The sequence below is a fragment of the Carcharodon carcharias genome, chromosome 11, assembly GCF_017639515.1.
Source record: "Carcharodon carcharias isolate sCarCar2 chromosome 11, sCarCar2.pri, whole genome shotgun sequence".
NCBI classification, from domain to species: Eukaryota; Metazoa; Chordata; class Chondrichthyes; order Lamniformes; family Lamnidae; genus Carcharodon; species Carcharodon carcharias.
Window position 1 is genome coordinate 10,145,778 of NC_054477.1, and position 16,629 is coordinate 10,162,406.

Sequence of the window (16,629 nt, forward strand, 5' to 3'; positions counted from 1 at the left end):
ATAACTTTGATAACTATAGTGAGGGCTGTACTTACAATCGGCCTGCAAGGCATGGTTGATTCAATACAGTTGAGTTTTTGCTGTTTTCCTTGGTATTACTGACTGGTCATGTTTTGCCTCATCACCAGTTGTCATGTTTTACTTTGAGGTCGCTTTGCTCGTGAACCGCTTGTGTGCTTATCTGTTGGTGGGTGAGTTGATTACAATATACTGCAGATGTAGAGACCAATATGAAATGAAGCACATGCTGTTTATTTACATAGACAACAGAGCACTAACATGATGTGTGCTTCTCCAATCAGACCCTACTATAGACTAACCTTAACGTGCTAGCCCGCGCTACACAGCTACTTTTAAAAATTCATTCACGGGATGTAGGCTTCACTGGCTGGGCCAGCATTTGTTGTCTATCCCTAGTTGCCCTTGAGAAGGTGGTGGTGAGCTGCCTTCTTGAACCGCTGCAGCCCATGTGCTGTAGGTACACCCCCAGTGCTGTTAGGGAGGGAGTTCCAGGATATTGGCCCAGCGACAGTGAAGGAATGGTGATATATTTCCAAATCAGGATGGTGAGTGGCTTAGAGGGGAATTCCCAGGTGGTTGCGTTCGCATCTATCTGCTGCCCTTGTCCTTCTAGATGGTAGTGGTCATAGATTTGGAAGGTACTGTCCAAGGAGCCTTGGTGAATTCCTGCAGTGCATCTTATAGATGGTACAGACTGTTGCTACTGTGCGTCAGTGGTGGAGGGAGTGAAAATTTGGGAATGTGGTGCCAATCAAGTGGGCTGCTTTGTCCTGGATGGTATCAAGCTTCTTGAGTGTTGTGGGAGCTGCACTCATCCAGATAAGTAGGGCGTATTCCATCACACTCCTGACTTGTGCCTTGTAGGTGGTGAATAGGCTTTGGGGAGTCAGGAGGTGAGTTACTTATCGCAGGATTCCTTGACTCTGACCTGCTTTTGTAGCCACAGTATTTATGTGGCTAGTCCAGTTCAGTTTCTGGTCAATGGTAACCCCCCAGGATGTTGATAGTGGGGGATTCAGTGATGGTAATACCATTGAACATCAAGGGTTGATGGTTGGGTTCCCTCTTGTTGGAGATGGTCATTGCCTGACCTGCTATTGGGTCTTATAGTCACCTGGTCAATCTGCTCACATACTCTTAAAGGTGTATTACACCTCAGATTACCACAGGCTTGCTAGGCCCTTTCAGGGGCAGCACATTGCTGTGGATCTGGGATCACATGTAGACCAGGTTAAGTAAGGAGGACAGATTTCTTCCCCCAAAAGGACATTAGTGAACCAGATGGGTTTTTAACAATAATCAACAACAATTTTGTTGTTGCCAGTAGACCACCTTTTTAATTCCAGATTTATTTATTGAATTTAAATTCCACTAGCTGCCTTAATGGGATTTGAACCCATGCTACCAAAGCATTTGCCTGGGCTGCTGGATTACTATTCCAGTGACATTACCGCTGTACCACTACCTCCCCTAAAAATCAAAAATTTTGGGTCAAAACCCTGGAACTCCCTCCCTAAAAGCACGGTGGGTGTATCTACACCACATGGACTGCAGCGATTCAAGAAGACAGCTCACCACCACCTTCTCTAGGGCAATCAGGGATGGGCAATAAATGCTGGCCTGCATTCCATGAACAAATTTAAAAAGGTCTTGCTGCATGTGGGCACAGAGTTCTTCAGTATCCAAGCAGCTTAGGAGGTACACCCCAAATCCATCCTAGCTGGGGCAGAGGTCAAACTCCATGCACTAATCTGATCCACTCTGCTGTCCAATCAACTGAGCCAATCAGCCTAGGAGTTCAAGTTGCCATGGTTTTTACATATATTTTGTAGCCCAGATCTATGGATAGTGATGTTAGGGGCTCCATTGTTTTTCCAATCACATGGCTGACCAGAAATCACTCCAGCTCTTACCACCTGCCATTGGCATATGTTGGAAGCATTTGCAGGTTGATTCTCAACCTGTTTGGCTGTATTATGAATGTGCCTTCCTCACCTGTCAAGTCCTGGGGTGGGACTTGTACCCAGAGCTTCTGGTTCAAAGGCAGAGACATTAACCACTGAGTCACAGGACCTCTGTTCAAGTTGTTTCTTTTCAATTACTTATCCTGTTCCCTTTTGAATGTAAACTTTTGAACCTGCTTTCATTTCCCTTTCAGACAATGCGTTCCAGGTCTCAACAATTGGCTGCATAAAATAATTCTCTTGTCTCACCTCTGGATTTTAACAAATCATCCTAAATTGTGTCCCTCTAGTTATCGATCCTCCTGCCACTGGAAACCTTTTCTTCCCTCCTGCTCTGTTATAACCCTCCATATGTTGGCATTTACCATCAAGGTGTGGATACACGAAGTAGGATCAGGAGAGAAGGTGGAGGGAGATCGGAATCAGTCATTATGTGCAGAGATTTACTTTATGGGGCTGTTCCTCTTGTTGTGTAGACAATTGCTAGAGTTGTTTTCAGTAAATCAACAATCCACACACTACTAAAGTAGTTGGTAACCCTCTCTTTGGTTTGGAGATAGATCCTAGTAACTCTTTAATGGTTAATTCCCTTACTTCCCCTCTTTGTTCCCATGTCTAGGGGCCTCTTTTAAAAAATAGAAAGGTTGACAACCATCCATTTACATTTTTTCCACTTAAGGCAATTTGTATGGAACTATTTTTGCATGAAAAGCAATCTCTAATGCTTAAGTTAATTATTGGCTGGCAGTGATGATCTGAACCAACCAACTGGGCTGAATTAACACAAGTAAAAACCTCCTGCCTGGGATCACAATGTGCGAAGGCTGCTTAAACTGAGATGCAGAAATGCACTCCGCAAAAGAAGAAGTGTTTTTTAGTGTTTATCACAATAGTTTCATCCTCCTCTTCATGACTATTTCTTCCTTTCTCCCTGACCCTTGTTCTCTCTTTGAATGATAGAATACTGCATAAACGAGGCAAAACTCCCCAGAGTTTGTGCTGAGGCAGCGCCACCCTCCAGAGGAGATGTTAAACCAAAGCCTCTTCCACCTACTGTGGGGGATCGGTGGGTGGAGGTTGGGGTGGTTGGTCTCAGGGTTGCAGATCACTGGTGGTGGGGGGGGCGGGGAGAGGGGGTGAAGAAGAGCAGGGCGTTCCCCTTTGTCCTGGTCAAGAGCATCAGGAAGAATAGATTGACTGGCTGTGTAGCTCTTTGCTGCCTGTCGGATTGTGATGTGTGTGCTGTATGGATCACTGGGTTTGCCAACAGAACACAGCGACCACCAGTGAGTACAGCACACTTGGGAGGAACAAGTGACTTTGGACCTGTGGTATCCACTGGACAATTTCCTTGCCTTGTGTCTGGTTCATCCTATCACTTCTCTCCACTTGCAGACGCTCCTAAAAACCTAGCACTTTGAGCAATTGTCTAGTCACCCATCCTCATTTCTCATGTGGCTTGGTGTCAAATATTGTAGATTAAATGCTCCTACGAAGTGCCTTTGGGTACTAAATAAATGCAGTGTTTTATTGTTTTGGCAGATCAGAGCAGGAGAGGAGTTTTTTTTAATCTGTTCTTTCGTGAGATGTGGGCGTTGCTTGGAAGGCTACCATTTGGTCCCCATCCCTAATTGCCCTCAAGAGCAGTTAAGAGTCAATCATGTTGCTGTGGGTCTGGAGTCACATGTAGGCCAGACCAGGTAAGGATGGCAGATTCCCTTCCCTAAAGGACATTAGTGAACCAGATGGGTTTTTACGCCAGTCGACAACAACTTCCTGGTTACCATTACTGAGACTAGCTTTTAAATTAATTGGTAGAAGGATTAGAGGGAAGTTGAGGAGTCATTTTCTTTTTACCCAGAGGGTCGTGGGGGTCTGAAACTCATTGCCTGAAAGCATGGTAGAGGCAGAAACCCACATCACATTTCAAAAAACACTTGGATAGGTACTTGAAGTGCCATTACCTGCAGGGCCATGGGCCAAGAGCTGGAAAGTGGGATTAGGCTGGATAGCTTTAGTTACAAGGTACAATGTACAGCTACAATGGGCTGAATGGCCTCCTTCTGTGCCCTAAGTTTTCTATCTTTCTATTTTTCTATGAAAATGTTAGAACTGTAGCCATATAAACAGCTATTGGGACAGCATGTTCAGAGAGGTAAGCATGAGGGAAGACATTAGAGGAGAAGAGAGGAGGAGAGGTGGGGAGGGAATCCAGAATTTAGGGCCCAGGCAGCTGAAGGCATGGCTGTCAGTGTTGAAGTGATTAAATTAGGGATGTGCAAGAGGCCAGAGCTGGGCAGAAAAGGCCAGAACTGGAGGTGTGGAGAGACCTCAGAGGGTTGCGGAGCTGGAGGAGGTTACAGAGATAGGGAAGGGGGCACGAGGCCATGGAGGGCTTTGAAAACAAGGATTGGGTTTTCAAAACGAGTTATTTGTGAAGCAAAGAAAACATTATCCCTTCCATATAAGCAGGAGAGTTTGAGTGGTTTCCTATGTAAAAGGTTCTATGGTGGTTGATCTCTATCCTGTGCAATGATGTAAAATGAATGATAATGAGCCAGTACCCCATTGAATGTGTCCTCTTTGGATCTTTTAGTGGTCACTTTGACAAACGGACCACAGGAGTCTCAGGTACAGGTCACGATCGTTTATTCGAGCAATTGCAAGGGGAGAACCATCTCAATGCAGCTTGAGAAAGCACTCTGCCAAATTACAAGTGTTCAACATATTTATACATTATTGGTCACGTACAAGAACAGTTTCCAGATTCCTATCTTGTCAACATCCAGGTTTATGTTAAACAGACATCTCTGGTAACAGGTACATACATCATATGTCCCTATTTTTCACCCACGCAGAGACCTTCCCTCCTATCTGAGCTGGGACCATCTGTTCTTTCCCTATCTGCTGTAAACAGGCTCAATCTTAGTTGTTTTTTACAACCTAAGTCTCCAGCCTGACCTCCAGGGCCTTGCTAGTGATTGCAAACCCTGAGGGTGTACAAAGTTTGAGAGTGTATAAGGTTCATCTGGTGCTTTTTCACTATTTATGTACTTGTAGGCACTGGCTGCTTAGAGATTCCAACAGTATCATTCCCTTACAATAAATTCTTACTGTACCCCTTTATTCCCCCTAACAGTCCCCCCTTTTGGCCCTTGGCCTAGCCCAAGGTAGCCAACTATAGTGGTGCTGTCCGTCCCTTTACGCATTGCTGCCCATTGATGCTGGCCAGTCATCCAGCTTTGGGCTGTAAAAGGTACCGTCAGATCCCCTGTATCATCTGGGCCTTCAGTTCAGGCCTCTGGCTTTGTAAATTCCTTCTCCACCTGTTAAAACTCCCCCAGCGCTATCTTTTTTTTTGTGACCTTCAAGTACGATGCAGTTGAAGTAGAACAAGGGAATGGGAGATAGTCTGAATCCAGGGGCGTATCTGTACATTTCAGCTCCAATTCCACCACTGCCATGTGGAGGAACCTCTTTGCTTGATATCCTCTTTTATGGCTCTAACCTGTTGCTGCAGTGCGTAGTAAGTTCTGTATATCTGCTGAGCCTGTCTCCAAATTGCGGTTAGGTGCTCTGGTAATATGGGAATTTCACAGGAGAACTGGTTCACATACTGTGTCAGGTTATCCTTAGGATTTTCCATGACCTGAATAGTAGTCGTTCCTCTCTTGTATATTTCAACCAGTTCCACTTTCCCCACCCTTGCTGGCACCTGTGGGTGTAGGCACACTGAATGATTGTGGATGGGGCATATCCAGTTACCCCCATACTGGATTCTTTCCTGCCATGTGGTGATACAATATCTCCCATTCCCTGTATATGCAACATGGGTCGGTTCTTTTACAGCCCATATAGTTTTCATTGTACGATTTGTTGCTGCTTTAAATCCACACTTCACTTCTTCCGTCTCATATATCGGATGTGCACATTCTACAACAGGGGCTTCTATGCTACACCCTTCTAATGTGGTGCTAACTGTATTTCCTTCTATGTCTACTGCATATGGTGGAATATCATGATACCTAATATAGTAATTCTCCCATATAACCCCAATATTTTCTACACTATATAATGTCCTGCCGGGTGTTGACATAGGTATGGCAGGTATTACTAATACAATGCCTATTAGCATATTACTATTCACTATACATTCAACATTCATTCTATATACACGTGTTAAACCTCTGAGTGGCAACCGGTCAAGTCATGATTCTTGTGTCGTGGGAGATTCAGTAAATGCTCATTAGTTACCCATAAAGGAACTACCCCTTCATTAATCTGTCTTAAATTCTCTCGGCTTGTTCCTGTGCCCAAGATCCTGAGGTGCTGCAAACATCATTTCTGCTCGCTTTGTCTGAAATATTATTCCCTATTCCAATTAATTTATTGATAGTCCCCGCATGACTTTCGGGCACAGGAGCCAGGCTTTGAATTAACCGTGTCACGTCCTGGTCCGTATCTAATTGTATATCCTGGATCCCCTGTCCCCGCCCTAAAATCTCCTTAAGCTTAAAGATCAGGGTACAGACCTTCTGATCTACAGTTGCTCGTTCAATGGAATTAACTATTGATGTCCTTGTATTGAATATCGTAGCGGCATCATTTATCAGGCTGCGCTTAGCATGGTTCCCTCCCAAGCCTGGTCACATCTCGCCGTTGAACTGGGATGCTTCAGTCATCAGCTGGCCCATTCGAGCCATATATGGTGCTCGAATATGGGTTCAGCACCACTGGGGCGGGGCAATTCCGGATATGTTCAAGGCTCCGGGTACCAGCTCGTGGTGTACATTATCCTACAAAACTGATTAACCAAACCATTCGTTGGTCCTGGATGCATAGTCGGACAAGGTGGGTCAGCCGGTGTGGTCTGAGGGTCTTCAGTTATCCACTCGGACTGTGAAAGTAGAGGTGGGAGGTGGCTGGATAGTGGTGGACCTCCCAAACCCGATCTGAAGCAAACCCTTACTACAATTCGAAAGCCTTTGTTCTCCTACTGTTATATTGATCATTCCCCGTTGCATGTCACATTCGGCACTGTCCGTGCTGTACCAAAGCTCCTCCTGTGGTGCGGGATGAGCAGTGATGATCCCCCACATTGTTGCCAGTGCTGATACGCCCACGACCAGGATCGTAGATCTGTGGAGACATTAACATCGGCTCCCGTTCTCCGGGTTACCGCTTGGTCAATTGTCATGTATCTTTCATTGTGTGTAATGCCTCCATTTAGTTCCTGTTTTCATATCTTATGACACCTGTCATAATTACCTCGTGTGATCCATTGTTGCTTTTTGGATTTGCCTGTTTCCATATCCTTAATCACCTGTCAGTCTCTGACTTCCTTCCTTAACTCATGCAATTGCTTACTTATTTCCCTCGCATAGTCTTGCATCCTTCCTTTTAGTGGTCCTACATCTCCCACTCCTTCTGTGATACCCTCAGGTAGCTGTATTGCTCTCCTTGTCATTATTTCAAATGTGGTGAACCTGGTGGTTCTGCTTGGGGTAGCCCTAAGGTGCATCAGAATACTGGGCTGCTCCCTGTCTCTTGAATTGCTTTTGTGATTGATATTTTTTTTAAAGTTCAGTTCATCCTTTCCACCATCCCCGAACTCTGTGGCTGGTAGGGAATGTGGAATTTCTGTTTATATCTAAATTTCTTTGATGACTCTTCCTGTGAAATGAGTTCCCTGATCTGAATCCATCTGGATGGGCACCCTCCACTCCTTCCAGTCTACTGTCTCCTGCTGCTGTCCCACGTCGGACCTCAATTCCTTAAACTGCCTACACAGCTCTACAGTGCACCTTCTTATCCTATCTTTCAATGGCTCAGTACCTTCATTTCCAGTGAGGGTTCTCTCTGGGAGCTGCTTAACTGTCTGTCATCATAGTGTTAATCCTGTATCCATCTTGTGGTAAATTGTTGTTAAGTATTATTTCTCCTTACATTTCAATTCCTGAACTACAGCTATAGTTTTACCTCTAAGCTTTTTTCCCCCTGACCATGACCATCCTAAGGTTCTCTTGATGTCAGTTTCTCTATTGTCTTGATTGTTTATAATGTTTCCTTGCTCTTTAGGTCGTATTAACTATTGCATGTCAATGAGGATCTCTGTCTTGAGATCTCTGCTTATCTCCCCCTGTGTGTTTTCAATGTCTCAGTTGATGGCCAGATTATCAAATTCACTTCCCTTAAAACAGTTTGTATATTGTGTCCTCTTTTCTTAACTCTTTCTCCTACCTGCCTCATGCCATTTTACACATGCAACAGCTACCATTATATCTTGTTCAGGTTGCCTGGAAAGACTTTAAAATAAGTAAAATATTCTCATAACAGTTTTAAAAACAGAAATCAGGCATTGACTGTTTTGCTTCCTTATCTTCTTCTCAAACAACATTTTATTGTCTCAAAAGTAACCCACTAAATTGTGTCTGACCCATTTCTTTTAGGCTTATCCCAGATTCAGTAACTCTGCCAAAAATTGGATTTCTGCCAAACTATGTCAAGGTCTTGAGCTTAGCTTCATATTTTGGGAACAGACTTTACAAATACAGAAGCTTGCAGTATTTGAATTAGTACCAATTGTTATTAAATCTTTTAAAATGAAAATTCCTTTTTGAGAACTTTATCAAGAATCAAAACTCAAATTTTAAACTTTGTAAGAAATGTAATTTATGCTATCAAAACTAAAACTACCTCTTTCTTATGTGTATTGATTTGTATCCAAGTTATAATTCCCGTATGTTTATCGATGCGTTCTTTATCTTAGATAGCATCCTTGTTATTCGAAGTAACCTATTACATTACACTGCACTTTACATCTCAGGATTGTCCCAAATTCAAATTACAGTGCTGTTGGGATGCAGGTTTCCTTTCATATTTAATTCATTTCTTCAAAAGAAACAGCCTTTTATCCATTGGAACCACCTAGGCCTTGTGTTTATGTCTTTTGGTTTTCCTAGAATTCCTTGAACTTCAGATGATCTATTTTTCCCTTCAGAATTTTAGAATACTAACTCGTATGAGTTAATGTAACTCGTATGTATCAATCCCAATCAGCTTGGAAGCTGGTGATGCTAGTCTGCAGGGGGTGATATAAAGGTTGGTTCATCTAACCCTGTTTAGCTTCATGATACCTTCAAATTGCGACCCTTTTTGCCAGAAATCTCAACTCAAACCTTACTCTCAAAACTTTGGAATGTTTCAGTATACTTCTCCTTTAATCTAACATGGGGCTTTCAACCCTAAAGTGCTGAACCACACTTACCAATGACAGTTTACGGAAGCTCACATTAAAGCTCACATACGAATGCTTCCTTACACACAAACAAACATACATTTAGAAGTATGTGTTTATATTCCTGTATCCTTAACTTAACAACTTAAAACTCTCATATTCTAAGTGCATCTTCAAATAGCAGTGGGGGAAATAAAGGGATCTTGAAGGCTCCACCTATAGCTACCTTCGTACTGACGAAAGCTGACATTTCCCTTGCCTGTCGTGCTTATTAACCCCCTAGGGGTACCCCCCTTTTCTATCTCTATCTCTTCAGCACAAGCAACTCTTGTAACTTAGATCAATTCATTTTTTTAAGTTACAGAAAATTCAGCTGCGGACCTTTCGGGTCCCAATCATCCTTCCACATTTTCAGTAAAATCTCATCATCCCTCACCGGATATTATACGCCCCCAATCCGTTTCTCCCTTCCCCAAGGCTTCCTTGACTGCCTCATCCAAACTCCCTGTGCAGGACTGTCACCTTCTCCCGACCTGGGATGCCCTCAGGTTTCGCCCAGTCTCCACTTCCAAACTGTAGGGGTAATCTTCCCCAAATATCCCCTGGGCACTTTGTCTTCACCAGTATGTGGGTATCAAGGGGGAGCATTGCATAGAAATCTTGCATTTCCTGTAGTTTGGTTCAAACATCTGGGTTGCTATGCCGAGTTTTAAGTGTCAGCAGTTCTTTAAACAAAACCTGTTTCTCCCCCGGGCTGAATGGTACATGCTTAACTTTCTCCATAACCCTCTCAATCCCGTCATCCTCCCCCTATTCCTCAGCCCCCCTTTCTCCCTTCGGGTTTCAATTCACCTTTCCTGGCTTTACTTTTCCTAACGGTTATTGCCATAGGGGCCATGGGATTCAATGGGCACAGTGGGGGGTGTTGGTTCATATGAGGGCAGTTTTGTCCGAACTCCATCATGGGTTTCCCCTTCGGAACTCTCCTCCTCTTGATCAGTATCACTACAAGTTGCAGCCACTGCTCTGATCTGTCCTGAATCTGACTTTGTCTCTGTCTCTCTAATCGACCGAAACTTAGTATTAACCCGTCTGCACAACTGCAGGTAAAAGATAATAATAACCATCACCCCTTTCTTTTCCTTATCCTTTTTCTGTTCTATCCACCACTGTTTCTGTTCTCTGGGGGTTCCCTGTGAATTCCAACCCCCTTTCTGTATTTTAGTAATTAGTTTTGACTGCTGTTCTGCTACGAACCTGGTAATGGAGTCCACGGTTCTCCAGTCAAGTTCCATAGTGCTATTGTGTTTCCCTGAAGACACTCTGTTCCTATTCCCACCTATCTCTGCGTGGTACGTTCGCGCGGTCCTAACAACATAGTCACTTGCAGTATGTGCGGTTTCACTTATTGCACTGGGGTCTGGCCTTCCTGCTTGGCTTTCGATATGGTTATGTTTCAAACTGTAACCCGCCAGCACGGCTCTGCCTCCTCTTTTTGGTAATGGTCTAGCCTCCCTGCGCGGCGTTGGCTCCGCTAGCCCTCCTGCACGGCTCCGCCTCTTACCCCTGGCGCCTCCTGTCTCCTGTCCTGAGTCCTCCTCCGGGTTCTTTGATACTTGACTGGACCGGACCGTTCACGGGTAGGCCTAGTGCACTAACTACGGGTGGTAAATGAATATGCTCACCCAGTTTGCAGAGCCATCCCGAGGATCCGATTCAAGTATCCTGCCGACTACGCCAAACTGTTATGGTCACTTTGACAAACGGACCACAGGAGTCTCAGGTACAGGTCACGATCGTTTATTCGAGCAATTGCAAGGGGAGAACCATCTCAATGCAGCTTGATATAGCACTCTGCCAAATTACAAGTGTTCAACATATTTATACATTATTGGTCACGTACAAGAACAGTTTCCAGATTCCGATCTTGTCAACATCCAGGTTTACATTAAACAGACATCTCTGGTAACAGGTACGTGCCTATTTTTCACCCACGCAGAGACCTTACCTCCTCCCTAAACTAGGACCATCTGTTCTTTCCCTATCTGCTGTAAACAGGCTCAATCTTAGTTGTTTTTTTACAACCTAAGTCTCCAGTCTGACTCCTAGGGCCTTGCTGGTGATTGCAAACCCTGAGGGTGTACAACATTTGAGAGTGTATAAGGTTCATCTGGTGCTTTTTCACTGTTTATGTACTTGTAGGCACTGGCTGCTTGGAGAGTCCAACAGTATCATTCCCTTACAATAAATTCTTACTGTACCCCTTTATTCCCCCCTAACAGACCTACTCTCTCGTGACTCTCAACTGCTCTCTCATGAGGACATATAAGTACCAGGGTCTATTTCAAAGAAGAACAGGGGATTTCTCCCCAGTATCCTGGTCAATATTTATCCCTCAACCAATATCACTCCATTATACAATCATTCATCTCATTGCTATTTGTGGGAGCTTGCTATGCACAATTTTGTCTATCACGTTCCCTACATTACAGCAGTGACTACATGGATTAATTGGCTGAAAAGGGCTTTAGGCCAAACTGTGGTCGGGAAAGGTGCTATAGCAATGCAAGCCCCTCTTTATTAAAAAGCTGTTCTCATTGAGGATCACAGCTCAAAGAAGCTGGACTGCCATCAGTTCTAAATGTTTTGGAACTCCAGACAGAATGTGAACTATGCATGTATTCTAAACTGTGTACAGTTTGTAAGGATGAAGTGTTAGCCTGCCAATTTTCTCCCTCTCCTCTCCTGCCTTGACTTCTGCTTGGGCCTGATTCTACGTCACCACCTGTCCCTTCGGAATATTTTCCAAATGATTATTCTTCTCGTGGGAACCTAGACACAGCACCAAGATATTTGCTTGGTGGGTGATGAGCGCCAATTTATTGACATTAGTAGTGGATGTGTGTGACATAGTGGTAATGTCACTAGCCTAGTAATCCTGATAGGCCCAGGCTAATCCTTTGGGGGATACAGGTTCAAATCCCATCATGGTAGCTGGTGGAATTTGAAGTTAATGAATAAATCTGGAGTGCAACACTGGAAAAATTCAGCAGGTTTGCCAGCGTCTGTGGAGGGCGATGCAGCGTTTAACCTTTTGAGTCCGTATGAACCCTCTTCAGAGACTCATAAATGTTAACTCTTTATTTCAGATTTTCCAGCATCCACAGGACTTTACTTTTATCTTAGTGGAATAAAAAGCTAGTCTCAGTAACGGTGACCATGAAACCATCATGAGTGTTGTAAAGACCCACTTGGCTCACAAATACCCTTTAGGGGAGGAAATCTGTCATCTTTACCTGGTCTGACCCACAGCAATGGGGTTGCCTCTGAAATGTTCTGTTCAAAGCCAATCAGGGATGGGTGGCAAATGCTGGTTTTGCCAGTGACACCATCATCCCACAAAAGAATGAATTAAAAAAATAGTCACAGACTCCCTTCTGACAATGGGAAGTCTTGATGCTGCTTTTTTTTTAGCCTGTCATGAACCGACCGGTCACACACCCACAATCAAACAACTAACCCGAGTGACACGTGGAATCTTTCCCCCTCTTTCTTTTTTCCAGTAATTTTTCACAACAGCCAGTAAGTGGCTTGAGGGGGGGCTTTTGAGCCACTGAAACAGAAACATGGGCAGGGTTTGGGGTTTTGGGTTGGAACCCTGACGTCGGGGTCAAGTAGAGGTCAGGACACCGCACCATGAAGGGAACAATCGCCCAGCCGTGACCTTCCCCAGATTGGCCAGTTAATAACCAGAAGGTGGGTTCACCATCCAATTTAGGCCATCAAGAATCTTCAAAGAAGGTTCCGCTAGGCTGATTCCTGGGATGAAGGGGTTGTCTCATGAGGAAAGGTTGAGCAGGTTGGGCCTACACTCATTGGAGTTTAGAAGAATGAGAGGGCTAGGGCCAAGTGCTGGTAAACGGGATTAGGTAGGTAGGTCAGGTGTTTCTCACGTGTCAGTGCAGACTCGATGGGCCGAAGGGCCTCTTCTGCACTGTGATTCTGTGATCTTATTGAAACATGTAAGATTCTGAGGGGCTTGACAGGGTGGATGCCCAGAGGATGTTTCCCTTTATGGGGGAATCTAGAACTAAGGGGACACAGTTTCAAAGCAAGGAGTCTCCCATTTAAGATGGAGATGAGGAGGAACTTCTTCTATCAGAGGGTCTTTGGAATTCTCTACCCCCAGAGAGCAGTGGAGGCTGGGCCATTGAATATACTCAAGGCTGAGTTAGATAGATTTTTGATCGACAAGGGAGTCGAGGGTTATGGGGGGCAGGCAGGAAAGTGGATTTGAGACCACAATCAGATCAGCCATGATCATGTTGACTACCGAAGCAGGCTCGAGGGGCCAAATAGCCTATTGCTGCTCCTATTTTAATATTCTTAAGCGTGTTTCCAAGCTTGAAAGCCAATAAGAGGCTCTCCAGTTTGGAAGAAGCAGTTCAGGTAAGAGAGAGAGAGAGAGAGAGGGAGAGAGAGGGGGCACGACTATCCTAGGGTACCCTCACTGTAACACTGTAACAAAATGGCTCTGTCACTAGGTCAGCATTGTGGTGGGAGTGCGCATCCACAGGACAGCTCAGGCTGCAACTGTGGGAAATCAGGCAAGATGTTCCTCAAAACATGCCCAGAGCATCACCCCCCACACCCCCCCCAACAACTCCCGCCACCCCCAGCCACACCCCGCAACATGGCTCCCAATGCTTTTCCACTGGAGTTTAGAAGAGTGAGGGGGTGATTTGATTGAAGTTTACAAGATCCTGAACGGCCTTGACAAGGTGGACTTGGAAAGGATGTTTCCTCTTGTGGGTGAGTGCAGAACTAGGGGGCACGGTTTTAAAATTAGGGGTCGCCCTTTTAGGACAGAGATGAGGAGAATGTTTTTTCTCTCAGAGGGTTGTGCGAGTTTGGAACACTCTTCCTCAAAAGGTGGTGGAAGAAGAGTCTTTGAATATTTTTAAGGCAGAGGTGGGTAGATTCTTGTTAGGCAAGGGAGTCGAAGGTTATCGGGGATAGACAGGAATGTGGAAATCGAAACACAAGAAGATCAGCCATGATCTTATTGAATGGCGGAGCAGGCTCGAGGGGCCGAATGGTCTACTCTTGCTCCTATTTCTTACGTTCTTGTGTTCTTATGTTCAGTCAGCCTCTGTTCAATGGCCAATTAAATATGCCGACAGCACCTTCCAAACTGGTGACCTCTACCACCTAACAAATGTCGGCCTAGCCAACAACATCCACACCCAGTGAAAGAATAATTTTTAAAAAATTAAGGTCTATGGGACTTGGCCTGGTGATGGATGGTGCCGGCAAAACGGCCTACTAGCTCGAGGCGTGAGTTTTCCATTGCCCCCAATTTTGTAGGATTCTGCTCCTGCGAAGTGCCTTGGGATGTTTGACTGTGTCAAAGGCGCTATATAAATGCAAGTTGGTGCCGTCTGCCAATTAGGCAGAATTGAAGGATGAGCTAGTGGACAAAATAAAAATGCAAAAAGCAATAACAAGCTTAAAATTAAATAATTGATTTCCATCTGTTGGGTTTTAGAGAACCAAGTGGAATCTTCCAAAAGGAAGTAAGCGAGATTAATGTCAAACAGACGATTAGCTGCACAACTGTCGAGTCCCACAGTCTCCAGCTCTGGTTTCACAAGGGCCGAAGATATTTACCCTCAGGCTATAGCTGTTAGCTAAAGAAATCTGTACTGACCTCGAGCTATAGGAGTTAGCGTTGCTTGCCAAAGAATAATTATTCTCACCATGTCCAGTCAATGACTCTTGGTCCCTTGAAGTCAATGCCCCTACATGTAACATAATCATAATTAAAAGATTCAGAGCAGCACAGATGAAAGGCTTGCCCTTTGGCACATCTCCATGCATTTCGCCTTTAGATGTTGGACCTACAGCAAGCAGCCCATTTAGCTGGGGGGGAGGGGTCTTCACTTGGTGCACCTTAGCCGATGGATGTGAAGGCCAATCTCTGCCCCAAACGCCGCCCATGAAGCCGTCAAGTGACATTGTGCACTGTTGTTTTTGGTGTTGCCACCTGTTGCCAAATTACTGTAGCCACTGGGTGCCATGGTGGTCCATGCAGCCCACGGAAGGTGCTGCCATTCCCCTCGTTCACCAGCTAATGACTCCCAGGTGTGACCGTCGGTGTTTAGGGCCCTCATGTCACACTGCTAACCATCCCTGAAGCGGAGCCTTGGACGTCCCACTGGTCACCTGGCTCCAGTCACATCACCGTGCAGAAGCTCTTTGAGTTTCTAAAATTTATTCGTCCATTCAAGGGATGTGGGTGTTGTTTGCTGGGCCAGCATTTATTGCCCATCCCTAGTTGCCCTTGAGAAGGTGGTGGTGAGCTGCCTTCTTGAGCAGCTGCAGTCCATGTGGTGTAGGTACACCCACAATGCTGTTAGGGAGGGAGTTCCAGGATTTTGACCCAGCGACAGTGAAGGAACGGCGATATATTTCCAAGTCAGGATGGTGAGTGGCTTGGGAGGGAAATTGCAGGTGGTGGTCTATCTGGTGCCCTTGTCCTTCTAGATGGTGGCAGTTGTGGGTTTGGAAGGCGCTGCTGAAAAAAGGGTATGTTATCCAACAAAAAAATATGGAAAAGGTTACTTATTGGAAATACACATAGACTCTGCCTTATGATAACAGAAGATGGTGAAATTGGTGTAGGCCTTTAAACCATGTCCTGTAATGGAGATTAACGTCTCTGTAATAGCTCAAAAACTGAGTTGAATAAAACTAGCAATGTTCATTTCAACTTTCACCAAATTCCTAACTCCTCCAAAAGAGCCAGCACAGGTGAGGTGGGCTGGATTGTCTCCTGCAGTAAGACTAAAGCTGCCAATGGGCCTGATTTTCGTGTAGAGCAATTCCTTGTTTTCTCAGCATAGCTTTTGACTCTTCGCTTCCATTTAGCTTCTTCACCTGGTTTCATGTAGCAGGTGTAAAATTTGACATGAAACTTGCCTTTCCCCTTCCCGTCGCTGGCGTATATAATTCAAAATGCACAGCAAGTTGTTCACTGCTTTTAGCTTCACTAACATAGAGGAGTACAAGACTTAATATGGAAGTGAAGAAATTGGACCTCAGGGTAAAGAACCCTGAGAAAAAATGGAGTGGATTGTCAATGTGCCCCTGAGTGTAAAATTGAAATCAGTCACAATGAAATTCAGGTGGCTGCTCAATGTTAATAGCTTTACTCCTCGTCTCACGAGTTGAACATCAACCCAGTACAAGATCATAAGAAATAAGAGCAGGAATCGGCCATGTCATCCCTCAAGCCTATTTTGCCTTTCAGTAAGATCATGGCTGATCTTCTACCTCTAGCTTCCTGCACTATTCTGATAACCCTTAATTCCCTTAGTATCCAAACATCTGTTAGCTATACTCAAT